The sequence below is a fragment of the Manis javanica genome, chromosome X, assembly GCF_040802235.1.
Source record: "Manis javanica isolate MJ-LG chromosome X, MJ_LKY, whole genome shotgun sequence".
NCBI classification, from domain to species: domain Eukaryota; kingdom Metazoa; phylum Chordata; class Mammalia; order Pholidota; family Manidae; genus Manis; species Manis javanica.
The window spans coordinates 77,303,449-77,317,664 of NC_133174.1; the positions used below are offsets into that span (position 1 = coordinate 77,303,449).

Genomic DNA, 14,216 nt, shown 5'->3' on the forward strand with positions numbered 1-14,216 from the left:
CCTGAGGGAAAATAACATTGCCTGAAATAATCCTTTCTTTTGTGAAGAACTTGTTGCCCCCACCTCCTTCCTATGAATGCTTTCCATTTTGTAAGATCTCAGAGCATGTTTTACTTACTAGGTAAGATGTTAAAAATTCATGAATCATTTTAAAAATTCATTTAAATACTGAAATTTACTCAGTTGAATAGTTTATTAACAACTCAAAAATTTTAATATGTTACAGTTTATATTTGTAGGGAAAATGGAAGTTCCATGGCCAGGATCCTCACCTGATCCTAATCTACTCACCCACTGTGCACATGCAATGATGTAAAACTTGGCCTACTGCACAGGTGTATACTTGCACACATATTGGCAATAAAGCATTATGGCTTGTGTTGCTATTTAAAGAGTTCTTCCAAGTGCTCAGAGCAGGGCCTGGAGTGGAGGCAGAGCCTGGAGTGAATGTACAGAGGGAGATGGGTTTGTGGAATGCAGACTTTCCAGAGGTGGACATGAATCTTGCATTTGACCTGCCATTGTGAGAATAAAGCTTGGTACAGAACTTGCCTGGAGTTGGGAAACCTCTCTGGCCTGGAGTTACATTTTGGCACAATCAGTAGCATTTGATACACACTGAGAAATGGAACAAGTGCCCTTCATGGGAGAGGTACTTTAGCAGGCTGCCCTTATGGATGGGGAGACACTTGAGTATCCCTCAGTGGGCATATGGTCCAAAGTGGTGGACTTCCAAGAGTAGTGGACCCCTCCCCAAGACTGGGAGTGGGTGAAGGTGATTCTTGCGTGAGTGGTGGAGGCCCTTCATGATATTGGAAAATCCTTAAAGAAACAGGATGCCTATGTTGTGGCAGGAGCTGTGGGTTGGCTATTTCTCACAGTATTAAGAAAGGCCATGAGGGAGAAGGACATACTGCTGTGAGAAGAATGAGAAAAGGCAGCATTAGACTACAAGCTGTAAGGTGTCACTGTGTAGCACGGTAGAGAAGGCAAAGGATGCAGTAGTGACAGATATGGAGGTGCTCTGTGGGGTCGTGAGAGATTTGTTGTCAGTTCCCAAAGCAGTGGAACTGGAAGAGGATGAAGAGGTACAGGTGTGGCTAGAGGCATCACCCCCTCCATTATAGAAATCCCACCTGGTAGTAGTTTACACAATAAAGACACAGAAACTGTTGGTTCCTCCAGGAAAGCTGAAGTCCCCTCTCCATGTCATGGAGCACACTACATTACACCCCTGTATACAGGCAGAGATGGTGGATTTGGGCTCCCAGTTTTGGCAGAAATCCTCAGAACCCACACCAGCCTGGCTTCAGCACTTTTGGGATATAAGGGTGGATGGGATTATTTTGTTCAAGTTAGAAATGGGAAAAACGGCTTTCCTGGCTCATCCTGCCTTGTAGCATCAATTACAAAATACATACCAGAGCCCAGTTAAAAATTTCCTTCCTAAGTGCTGTATGGCTTTACTTTGCACTGTATGGAAAAATCAGGGTGATTTACTATTTTGCCCTGCTAGAAGGCAGACATATGATGAGCTTCAACAGGTAATACAGAAATTAGGCATGTAAATTCCATTTATAACCCAGATAATCATGGCCTAGATGGAGGAGCTGTTTATGGAGGGGTTGAGGGACATTGTGCTGCAAATGGCTCCCCCATCCTTCTTTGGGCCTCTCTCTAGTGGCTATTCTTGCCCTTCACTTAGGTCAGCCCATAAATGTAGTTACTAATACTGTGGCAGATTTGGGGAAGACTGAAGTGATATAGACACAGAAGGGAGTGCAGAGGAAGAGTTTAAAAGGCCCCATGAAGGTCAACCCACATCTGAGTTTCCTAGGAAACCTGCTATTATAGATGGAACAGTGGTAAGGCTATCAGAATGAAACAAGTCCAAATCCCATTGAGAATAATGTATCTATTCCAAAGGCGTATATTGTGTATTTCTCTCCCATCCATGAAAATCATCAAAGTGTAACATTTTGTAACAAATGTGTATACTGTGTATTTCTCTCCCATCCATGAAAATCAACAAAGTGTGGCATTTTCCAGGTATATATCATTCAGGGCCTAAGGTTGCAGACCACTGCAAGTGAGTTCAGAATGAGGACATGTGTGGTGAAGGAAGTTCTAAGGGGACATGCTAAGCACACACCTGTAGCTTTGCCTGTGCCTCAGTGGGTGATGAATACCAAGCAATACAAATTGTCTGAAGAGCATAAAGTAATTGTTGGTCCTCCTGGCACCTGCTGGGCAAGGCTTGGGGGCTGGCTTCCTGTGTAGTCCTTGAGTAATGGCAAATGACCCCCAAAGATCACAATAGTGTATCCTAAATGGCTGGAAGGTAAATGCATCTTACCAGGAAATTTAAAAAAAAATAATTATGGCCAGTGCATGCATCTCCAGTAGCATGCCACATAGAGCCATCAGTAATCACCACAGGGAGAAGAGTAAAAGTACAGTATACTAGTCCCAGATAGAACTCCCTTCCTTCCAGAGTTTTGTCACAGGATGACTCTCTTGCATGTATCCTACCTGATATACAAGATTTACCTATGTTGGCATTATTAAAACATGTGTTTTATTACCTTTAAGCTTAATCTCCTCAAATGTTTTTGTTGCTTGGGTACATACACCAGCAAAAACTGCTGCTTCCTGGGTGTGCACAGAGCTCCATACCATCTCCACCATTGGTCTTCTGTAGAAAGTATGAATCAATAACTCATCGGAGTAGAACTGGTTGAACATGGCTGGAGCGACCACTTGGTGGCATTTGATGTTCTCAGGCTTTTGTATGAATATTATCTGTCCTTATTTGTATATAATCATTATCATAATTTCTGTTGTTATTTGTATGTTTTTGTAGCCTCTATTGTTGTGGAATCTCATTACAACGTTTATTGCTTTCTTGAAAGATGCTTTCTTGCATAGGGACCTTCATGAAAGATTATGGGCACATAGATTGTGAGATAAGTATCCTGGAGGGGTGGAGTGTAGGGAAAATAGAAGTTCTATGGCCAGGATCCTCACCTTATCCTAATCTACTCACCCACTGTGCACATGAAATGATGTAATACTTGGTCTAATGTGTAGGTACATGCTTGCTCACATGTTATCAATAAGTCATTATTGCTCTGTTATTATATAAAGAGCTCTCTCCAGTGCTCAGCTGAAGTGGAGACAGAGCCTCAAGTATAGGCAGAGATGGAGACTAGCTTGCTGCATGTAGACTTACTGGAGGCACTCATGAGAAAAAAGCTTGGTAGTGAACTTGCCCCAAACTGGCAAACCCTCTGGCCCAGAGCTACAATATTTAACAATATCTACAGTTATATATAGCTTGTTTTTTTATCTAGTCATAATTATAAGTAGCTGAGGATTTACAGACTAATATTATCCACTGAACAGAATGGATCTGCAGTGATTCTTTTTCCTGTATATTCAAAACATTTATATTTATTAGTTGGTGTATGGGATCGAAAATAATACTTTCATTACCTTACTGAGTTCTTTTCTGAGACCCACTGAAATAAAAGACAGATTAACAAGAGAAAAAACAAATAGAAGTTTATTAACATGTGTACCTGATGTACACATGTGAGACAACTAGGAAAAATGAGTAAACTCCCTGAGATAACCCAAACTACCTCCTTAAATAGAATCTTCAGCTAAAGACAAATGAAACATGTTAGAGGGTAGATTCAAATAAATGCAAAAGGTGGAAATATTTGGTAAACAAATGTTTCCCTGTCAAACAGATAAATCTCTCAGTGAAAAAGTGTTATCTATGGTAATAACTCTCTTCCTGGTACAGGCCCCTTTTCTAATGTAAATTTCCTTTATAAATACAGGTTTCCCTTACAAAAGGTAACTGTTTACAGAGCCTCTCTGAATAATCAACTCAAAATAATCCTTAAGACAAAGAGACATATTTTGTGTTGGCATATATTTTTGTTACCCTTCATATGAAATAGGGAATAGGTAGGTAAAAAGGAGGCAACACACAATGTTCATTGAAATATATGCTAAGAATCATTAAGGCATGCTAAAATGTCTTAGTAATAAAAGGCTTAAGTATTTTAAATACCAGAAAATTAAATACTTTTTATTTTAAAAAGTCATCTGGTTTTACTTACAAAAAAAAGTAGATACTGTCACTATAGATTTCAGCATAATACAGTGCTTAATTAAGTTTGGGAAATAAAACTAAGACTAATTAGTAATAAATTGGTTGTTCTTTATTTTTAAAAATCCATGAATTGGAGAGGATTAAAGATGGCAGCATGAGAGGTGAGACAGAGGCTTTGTCCTAAAACCACATATAATATGAAAATATAATTAATACAACTAATCCTGAAAGACCAACAGGAAAGAGGACTGTGCCAGACTGTGTACACCTGGAGAAAAGAACAGACCTCACAGAACAGAGTAACGTAGCAAAGCTGTGGCCTGGCAGGACACAAGTCCTTCCCCCACCCTAGCTCACAGCAGTAGAAAGGAAGAGAAATGGAGTGGGGAGGGAGTGGAGGCCTGGGACTGCTGAATACCTAACTCCGGAGATCTGTTCTGGGAGCACAAACCTACATTTCATGGTGCTTTCATGATACTCTTGTGATTAGGGGATTGGAAATCTAAGACAGGCAGAATTCCTGGAGAGACTGAGGTTCCAGCCACTTGGGGAAAGCAGAGATCCATATTTGGCTGCTCTGTGACAAAATAAAGGTGGGAAGTCTGAGGGACTTCCTAACAAGGAAGCCCTTAGCAAGAGGGCTGGTAAAGGGTCAAGGATTGCACAGAGCTTACTGCTCAGGAGAAAGGATAGGTAAACAAAATTGTCAGGGTGCACTCTGCCTAGCAGGTTGGGAGCTTTCACGATTTTCAGGTGCTCCAGATCCATGGCTGGGTACACAGCTTCGAGGACCCCCTCCGTGGTATGCAGCCTACTGCACAATTCTCATGACCAGCCCCACCTGGATCACAAACCATCAACCACTACCCTGGCATTAGGCCAGCCAGAGGGAAGAACAGTCTACAGCAACTACAAATGCAAAGCATAGAGGCTTATACCAGTGTGCTTGGCCTACTGGTTCAGGCAGTAGAGACAGGCATAGCAGCCAGGAAGCAGGAAACAGCTTTCTTCCCCCCAGGCACCAATGCCACTCACCTGTGCCCCCTGACATTGCTACAAGGCTGAGCAGCTCTGGAGAGTAGAGCTTCTGGACACTAGAGAGTGCCATATACAAATATGAAATGCCAAAGGAACCTGGTTCAAAGTAAAATTCATACAACTGAGAAAGATGACATGGTCCTCATGAATTTTCCTGAAAGGGAGTTCAAAATAAAAGTCATTAACATGCTGATGGACATACAGAAAGATTTCAAGAACTCAGAAATCAATTCGAGTCAGAGATCCAATCACTGAAAAGCACAATGGAGAATATTAAAAGTGGATTAGATATGGTGGAGGAGATGATAAATGAAACATAAACTAGAGAGGAGGAATACAAAGAAGCTAAGGCACAGAGAGAAAAAAGGATCTCTAAGAATGAAAGAATATTGAGAGAACTGTGTGACCAATCCAAACAGAACAATATTCACATTATAGGGGTACCAGAAGAAGAAGAGAGAGGAAAAAGGGATAGAAAGTGTCTTTGAGGGGGTAATTGCCATAAGTTCCCCAATTTGGGAAAGGAGATAGTCTCTCAGGGAATGGAGATCCACAGATCTCCCAACACATGGAACCCAAAGAAGAGAACTGCAAGACATATAGTAATTAAAATAGCAAAAATCAAGGATAAGGACAGACTACTAAAAGCAGACAGAGAGAGAAATATGATAACCTACAAAGGAAAGCCCATCAGGCTATCATCAGACTTCTCAGCAGAAACCTTACAGGCCAGAAGGGAGTGGCATGATGTATTTAATGCAATGAAGCAGAAGGGCCTTGAAACAAGATTACTTTATCCAGCTAGATTATCATTTAAATTTGAAGGAGGGATTAAACAATTTCCAGATAAGCAAAAGCTGAGAGAAATTACCTCCCACAAACCATCTCTACAGTCTATTTTGGAAGGACTGCTATAGATGGAAGTGTTCCTAAGGTTTAATAGCTGTCACCAGAAGTAACAAAAATGGCAGTAAAGAAAGTAGAAGAGTTAATTATGAAGCAAATGTGAAAATAAATTAACTATCCACATAGTCAATCAAGGAATAGACAAAGAGTACACAATATGATACCTAATATATAATGAATATAGGAGGAAGAAAAAGGAGGAGAAAAAGAAAAGAATTTTTAGATTGTGTTTGTAAATGCATATTAAGTGAGTTAAGGTAGACACTTCGATAGTAAGGAAGTAAACTTTGAATCTTTGGTAAAAACAAATGTAAAGCCTGCAATGGCAATAAGTACATACCCATTGATAATCACCCTAAATGTAAATGGATTAAATACACCAATAAAAAGACACAGAGTCACTGAATGGATAAAAAAAACAAACAACATCCATTTATGTGCTGCCTATAAGAGACTAACTTTAAACAGGAAGACATACACAGACTAAGAGTGAAGGGATGGAAAAAGATATTTCATGCAACTAATAGGGAGAAAAAAGCAGAAGTTGTGGTACTTGTATCAGACAAAATAGACTTCAAAAGAAAAAAGTCACAAGAGACAAAGAAGAACATTATATAATGATAAAGCCATCAATCCAACAAGAAGATATAACCATTATAAATATTTATGTGCCCATCACAGTATCACATATATATGTAAAACAAATACTAACAGAATTAAAGGAGGAAATAGAATGCAATGCATTCATTCTAGGAGACTTCAACACTCCACTCACTCTGAAGGACAGATCAACTGTACAGAAAATAAGTAAGGACACAGAGGCAATGAAAAACACATTAGAACAGATGGACCTAACAGACATCTACAGAACTCTACACCCAAAATCAACAGAATATACATTCTTCTCAAGTGTACATGAAACATGTTCAAGAATAGATCATATACTATGCCATAAAAAGAGCCTCAGTAAATTAAAAAAGACTGAAATTATACCAACCAGTTTCTCAGAGCACAAAGTTATGAAACTAGAAATAAATTATGCAAAGAAAATGAAACATCCCAGCAACACATGGAGGCTTCATAACATGCTCCTAAATAACAAAGAGATCAATGACCAAATATAAACAGAGATCAAGCAATATATGGAGACAAATGACAACAATAATTCAACAGCACAAAAATCTGTGGGATTTAGTGAAGGCTGTGCTAAGAGAAAAGTGTATTGCAATACAGGCCTACCTCAGGAAAGAATAAAAATCCCATATATGCAGTCTAAATCCACAATTAATGAAACTAGAAAAAGAATAACAAGTGAGGCCCAATGTCAGTAGAAGAAGGGACATAATAAACATTACAGCATAAATAAATAAAATCGAGAAGAATAAAATAATAGAAGAAATCAATGAAAGTAAGAGCTGGGTCTTTGAGAAAATAAACAAAATAGATAAACACCTAGCCAGACTTATCAAGAAAAAAATAATATACACATATAAACAGAATAAAAAATGAGAAAGGTAAAATCACTATGGACACCACAGAAATACAAAGAATTATGAGAGAATACTATGAAAAATTATATGCTTAAAAACTTGCTAACCTAGAAGAAATGGACAACTTTTTAGAAAAACACAACCTTCCAAGGCTGACCAAGGAAGAAACAGAAAATCTGAACAGACCAATTACCAGCAACGAAATTGAACTGGTAATCAAATCCAACCTAAGAACAAAGCCCCTGGACCAGATGGCTTCAAAGCTGAATTTTACCAACCATTTAGTGAAGACCTAATACCCATCCTCCTTAATGTTTTCCTAAAAGTAGAAGAGGGAATACTTCCAAACTCATTCTATGAGCCCAGCATCACTCTAATGCCAACACCAGGCAAAGAAACCACACACACACACGAAAATTACAGACCAATATCGCTGATAAACATAGATGCAAAAATACTCAACAAAATATTAGCAAATCAAATTCAAAAACACACCAAAGAGATCATCCATCATGATCAACTAGGATTTACTCCAGGGATGCAAGGATGTTAAAACATTCAAAAATCCATCACTGTCATCTACCATATCAAGAAAAAAAAGTAAAAACACCACATGATCATCTCCATAGATACTGAAACAGGATTTGACAAAATTCAACATCAATTCATGATAAAAACTCTCAACTAAATGGGTATAAAGGTCAAGTACTTCAACATAATAAAGGTTATATATGAAAAACCTACAGCCAACATTATACTTAACAGCAATGAGCTGAAAGCTTTTCCTTTAAAATAGGGAACAAGACAAGGATGCCCACTCTCCCCACTTCTATTTAACATAGTACTGGAGGTCCTAGTCATGGCAATCAGACAACACAAAGAATTAAAAAGCATCCACATAGGCAAGGAAGAAGTTAAACTGTCCTTGTTCTCAGATGACATGATATTGTACATAAAAAACCCTAATAGTCCACTTCAAAAGTACTTGATCTAATATCTGAATTCAGCAAAGTTGCAGGATACAAAATTAATACACAGAAATCTGTGGCATTCCAATAGACTAACAATGAACTAGCAAAGAGAGAAATCAGAAAAACAATTCCATTCACAGTTGCATCAAAAAGAATGAAATACCTAGGAATAAACCTAACCAAGGAAGAGAAAGCCCTATACTCTGAAAACTACAAGACACTAATGAGAGAAATTAAGAAGATACCAATAAATGGAAACACATCCATGCTCATGGATAGGAAGAATTAATATTGTCTAAATGGCTATCCTGCCTAAAGCAATCTACAGATTCAATGCGTTTTCTATCAAAATACCAACAGCATTCTTCAGCGAACTAGACCAAATGATTCTAAAGTTCATATGGAACCACAAAAGACCCCAAATAGCCAAAGCAATCATGAAAAGGAATAATAAAGCTGGGGGGATTATGCTCCCCAAGTTCAAGCTTTCCTACAAAGCCATAGTAATCAAGACAATTTGGAACTGGCACAAGATCAGACCCATAGACCCATGGGACAAACTAGAGAGCCTTGGTACAGACCCAACCATACATGGTCAATTAACATATGATAAAGGAGCCATGGACATACACTAGGGAAATGACAACTTCTTCAACAGCTGGTTTGGCAAAACTGGACAGCTACATACAAGAGAATGAAACTGAATTATTGTTTAACCCCATACACAAAAGTAAACTCTAAATGGTTCAAAGACTTGAATGTAAGTCATGAAACCATAAAATTCTTAGAAGACAACATAGTCAAAAATCTAAATATAAGCATGAGCAACTTCTTCCTGAACGCATCTCCTTGAGCAAGGGAAACAAAAGCAAAAATGAACTCATGGGACTATATCAAACTCAAAAGTTTCTGTAAGACAAAGGACACCATCAACAGAACAAAAAGGCACCCTGCAGTATGGGAGAATATATTTGTTGACAGAATGACATATCTGACAAAGGTTAAAACAACCAAAATATATAAAGAATGTACATGCCTCAATACCCAAAAAGCAAATAACCCAATTAACAAACGGGCAGAGGATATAAAGAGACAGTTCTCCAAAGAAGAGATTCATATTTCCAACAGACACCTGAAAAGATGCTCCACATCTCTAATAATCAGGGAAATGAAAATTAAAACCACAATGAGATATCACCTCAGTAAGGATGGTCAGCATCGAAAAGACTAAGAAAAACAAATGCTGGAGAGGATGTGGAGAAAGGGGAACCCTCCTACACTGCTAGTGGGAATGTAAGCTAGTTCAACCATTGTGGAAAGCAATATGGAGGTTCCTCAAAAAACTAAAAATAGAAATACCATTTGACCCAGGAATCCCCCTTCTTGGAATTTACCCAAAGAATATAACTTCTCAGATTAAAAAAGACATATTCACCCCTATTTTTATCACAGCACTTTTTACAATAGCCAAGATATGGAAGCAACCTAAGTGTCTATCAGTAGATGAATGGATAAAGAAGATGTGTTACATACACACAATGGAATATTATTCAGCCATAAGAAAGAAACAAATCCTACCATTTGCAACATGGATGGAGCTAGAGGACATTAAGCTCAGTGAAATAAGCCAGGTGGAGAAAGACAAGTGCCAATTGATTTCCCTCATTTGTGGAGTATAACAATGTAGCAAAACTGAAGGAACAAAATAGCTGCAGATTCACACAATCCAAGAAGAAACTAGTGGTTACCAAAGGGGAGGGATGTGGGAGGGTGGATGGGGAGGGAGGGAGAAGGGGATTGAGGGGTATTATGTTTAGTATACATGGTGTGGGAGATCATGGGAAGGACAGTGTAGCACAGAGAAGGCAAGTAGTGAATCTGTGGCATCTTGCTGCACTTTTGGACCGTGACTGCCTTGGGGTATGGGTGGTGACTTGATAATATGGATAAACGTAGTAATCACATTGTTTTTTCATGTGAAACCTTCATAAGAGTTTATATCAATAATAACTTAATAAAAATATTTTAAAAATCCATGAATTTAGGAAGTACAGTGCCTCATAAGCAGTGGAGCAGTCTTCCCAGGGAATTTTGGGCAAGAGTGAGTTTTATAGAATGTTGGAATTGGCAACATGGAAACAGGGCTAGGATTTTCCTATAAGGGTAACAGATCCTATTTTCTAGGGTAAGGTAAATTAGCTAAATCTGGAGGACTGTGATTTGTGTATATGTGGTTTCCTTGAAAGGTGTTGCCTGTATGTACAGGCTGACTAAGGTTTAGATTTGTGATTTGGCCCAAGCCACTGGAGTGGCCTCCATTTTGTGGGTCCTGATACATGAATTAACTTTATCAATAGTTTTATTTTTTGGTTATTGGAAGAATTTTGGCCAATGAATCAATTGGTTTAGTTTGTTAATTCATCAAGCACAGTACAGTGCAAATACATATGGGAAACAGAAAGAAAAAGAAGCTTATAGAAATATTAGTTGTCTATAGAAAATTCTTTTAAGAGATAATTTGCCATTTTTCTTAGCACACTATATAATTTTATTTTATCTTGTTTCATGGCATATTTTACTTAATTGTTTAAATAGCTGCCTTACTCAAATAATTGTAAGTTTCTTAAGAATAGAGATACTGTCCTAATCAACTTTATATACCCTATAATAGCTATCAGAATCCTTGCCAAAGAGGAAGTGATCAATAATGTTAGGAAGGAAGGAACTTGGCTCAGTGTCACAGGGAATTCAGATTTAGTGAGTCGAGAAACAAAAGTCAAGAAAGCAAAGTAAGTTTTAATGGACTCTGCATAGAGTAACAGAGCGGGCCTGCCTAAGATAAGACTGGCCCAATGCTCATTCTGAGGCTTCTTTTATGTGATTTTGGCAGGGCAGAGAAGTCCCTAATTGACAGCTCTTAGCTCCCTATGCTAGTTCTGATTGTTGAAATTTGAAATGAGGACATGGACTGTGCTGTGTCTGTGCTTCTGATGTTTCTTACCTGGGGAGACCCTTGACATTTCCTGAGTCACTCTTGGATCCTGTGTCTTCATCTGATTAATTTTCTGAGTCATTTCTGGCTCTCTGGCTCTAGCCAGTTTTTAGGGTTCCTGTCTCCTTTTCATCCCACTCATTTCTGTCTTTCTGCCTAACAAACACAAGCTTGTTAGATTAGTTAGTAAGAACATATTAGAGATATATTTTGTAAATATTTTAACTTTAGGAAATCCAGAGGTGTTTAAAATGCCCTCTACTAGGAAAATGCATCTTCCTGCAACTAAATTTCAGACTCAGAAGTCAAATGTAGGATCTATCCTGGAACATGTCATATAGAAAGTTCTATTATGATATGTTTCTTATAAGTATTTTGCAATCATTTTTTTTTTTTTTTTTTTTTTGAGAGGGCATCTCTCGTATTTTCAATGGTGGGGACCATCTATGGAGCAGCTGGCACAGTATACGAAGACCTGAGGTATAAGCTCTCTCTGGAGTTCCCCAGTGGCTACCCTTACAATGCGCCCACGGTGAGGTTCCTCACACCCTGCTACCACCCCAACGTGGACACCCAGGGTAACATCTGCCTGGACATCCTGAAGGACAAGTGGTCTGCCCTGTATGATGTCAGGACCATCCTGCTCTCCATCCAGAGCCTGCTCGGAGAGCCCAACATTGACAGCCCTTTGAACACACATGCTGCCGAGCTCTGGAAAAACCCCACAGCCTTTAAGGAGTACCTTCAAGAAACCTACTCAAAGCAGGTCTCCAGTCAAGAACCCTGACTGTCCAGCCTCTCTCCTGTGTTATCTTTTTATTTTTTCCTTAGATGGTCTGTCCTTTCCTTGATTTCTCTATAGAACTCTGTATCTTAAGCTGTGGTGTCATTTTTGTTTTGTTTGTTTTTTAAATTAAGTCTCTGGTTGAGCCCTTGTGAATATAGTAAATAAATACATTTTGGGTTTTTTACAAAAAAAAAAAAAAAAAAAAACAGGAGTTGGGAGGGGTGCAAGTTGTAGCACTCCAAAATCTCATGACTATAGACTATCTATGGTTAAAAGAACATATGGGATGTGAACAGATCCCAGAAATGGGCTGCTTTAATTTGTCTGATGGTTCAAGTACAGTTGGACAATATCCATCATATCATAGATAAATTTTCACAAATGCCTAGGGTGCCTAAATGGTTTTCTTGGCTTCACTGGAGATGGATGGTAATTATAGATTTGCTTTGTTTATGTCACCGTATTCCTATTATGTTAATATATGTGTGCAAATTAGTTAGTAGTTTAAAACCTATACATACTTAAGGTACTATACAAGAAGATATGTCAAAGAAATAATCAATCCTCCCAAGCTTCCTTCGTATGCTACATCTATAGCTTTTCTTCTTCCTTCCTAATTACAACCCTTAAATAGAATTCGTGCCTCATATCAAATTTACCGAGTATCATAATTCCTCCAGGTGGTAAAGATACCTCGAGACAAGTGCTAGGCATAGAAGCCACAGGGCATAAATCTGCAAAGAAGTAAAAAGCTAACCTTTGCAAACAATATGGCTTCTCTCTCTCTTACCAACTTTACATTTCCCTGTATGGCCCCGGAAGATGACTGGTTAGCCAGAGACGGGTAAGATTCCTCAAGGGAGGAACAACCTAAGACAGGCACAGTCGCAGGGGGGCCATCAGGTGAGAATTTGGGGATCAACAGAGGTGAGGCTCAGAACCTCACCCCCCCTGCTTTGAGAGAAATCTTCTGCATCCGTGGATGTCTTGATGCCCTTGTCTAGCCTGGATTAATACTTAGTCCATAGGCACACACCTGATCATCTGATCATCTACATTTGCCTTCTTACAGCACTAAACTATGTTTTCTACCTTTATCTTGCATCTACCTACCACTTCAGCATTTTATTAAAAATAAAAATAATAATAATAGTAGGAGAAATGTGGGATCAACATATAGATCAAGTACAAAAATCAAACGAATATTCATATTTAACCTGATTGTTTATAGGTCCTATTGCATGATCAAAACTGAAAGTTTCTGTGATGACTGCCCTTGTACTGTTCACCATGTAAGAATTTATTCACTCTGTAAGAATTCGTTCACCATGTAAGAACTTGTTCGTTATGCTTCAGAAGATTGGAGACTGACGAGAATTAGGCTTGAGATGGATTAATGATTGTACATTGAGCGTTGACCCCCCTATACTGAATTTTATTGTTGTTAACAACCATTTGCAATCATTTTGTTATGCAAATATATATCTCCTTAAAATTAACATTCCATATATCCATATGATTTACATGGTTCAAATCAAAGGATGTGCCCCAAGGCAACTGTCTATAGTTTTACTGTATCATTTACTATCAATCTTCTACACACCACTTTCAATTATATTACAAGCTACAAAATAGTGCTACTAATAAAAAATGTTGATGGTAGATGTGCTTATTTCTGTCCTAAAACATTCTTTATTCCAAAGATTGAATGATATGATGAAAGTTTAAAATAAAAGCTAGTAAAATTTCAGATATTAAACACATGCTGAAATCATTATATATAAAATTTTGTTTCGTGGAACTACTTGTTATCTCAAAGCAAATTTTCCTCTTTTGTTATATTGAGAAAATGAATAGTTATTGCTATAAATTCTTCATTTCACAATAAAAAATAGACAGGAATATA

General features: G+C 38.2%; 1 pseudogene; it reads left to right on the forward strand.

Moving 5' to 3' along the window:
- The first annotated feature begins 1,013 nt into the window (after positions 1–1,013).
- Positions 1,014–12,874, forward strand: LOC140847354 (ubiquitin-conjugating enzyme E2 C pseudogene; annotated as a pseudogene).
- The last annotated feature ends 1,342 nt before the right edge of the window (positions 12,875–14,216 follow it).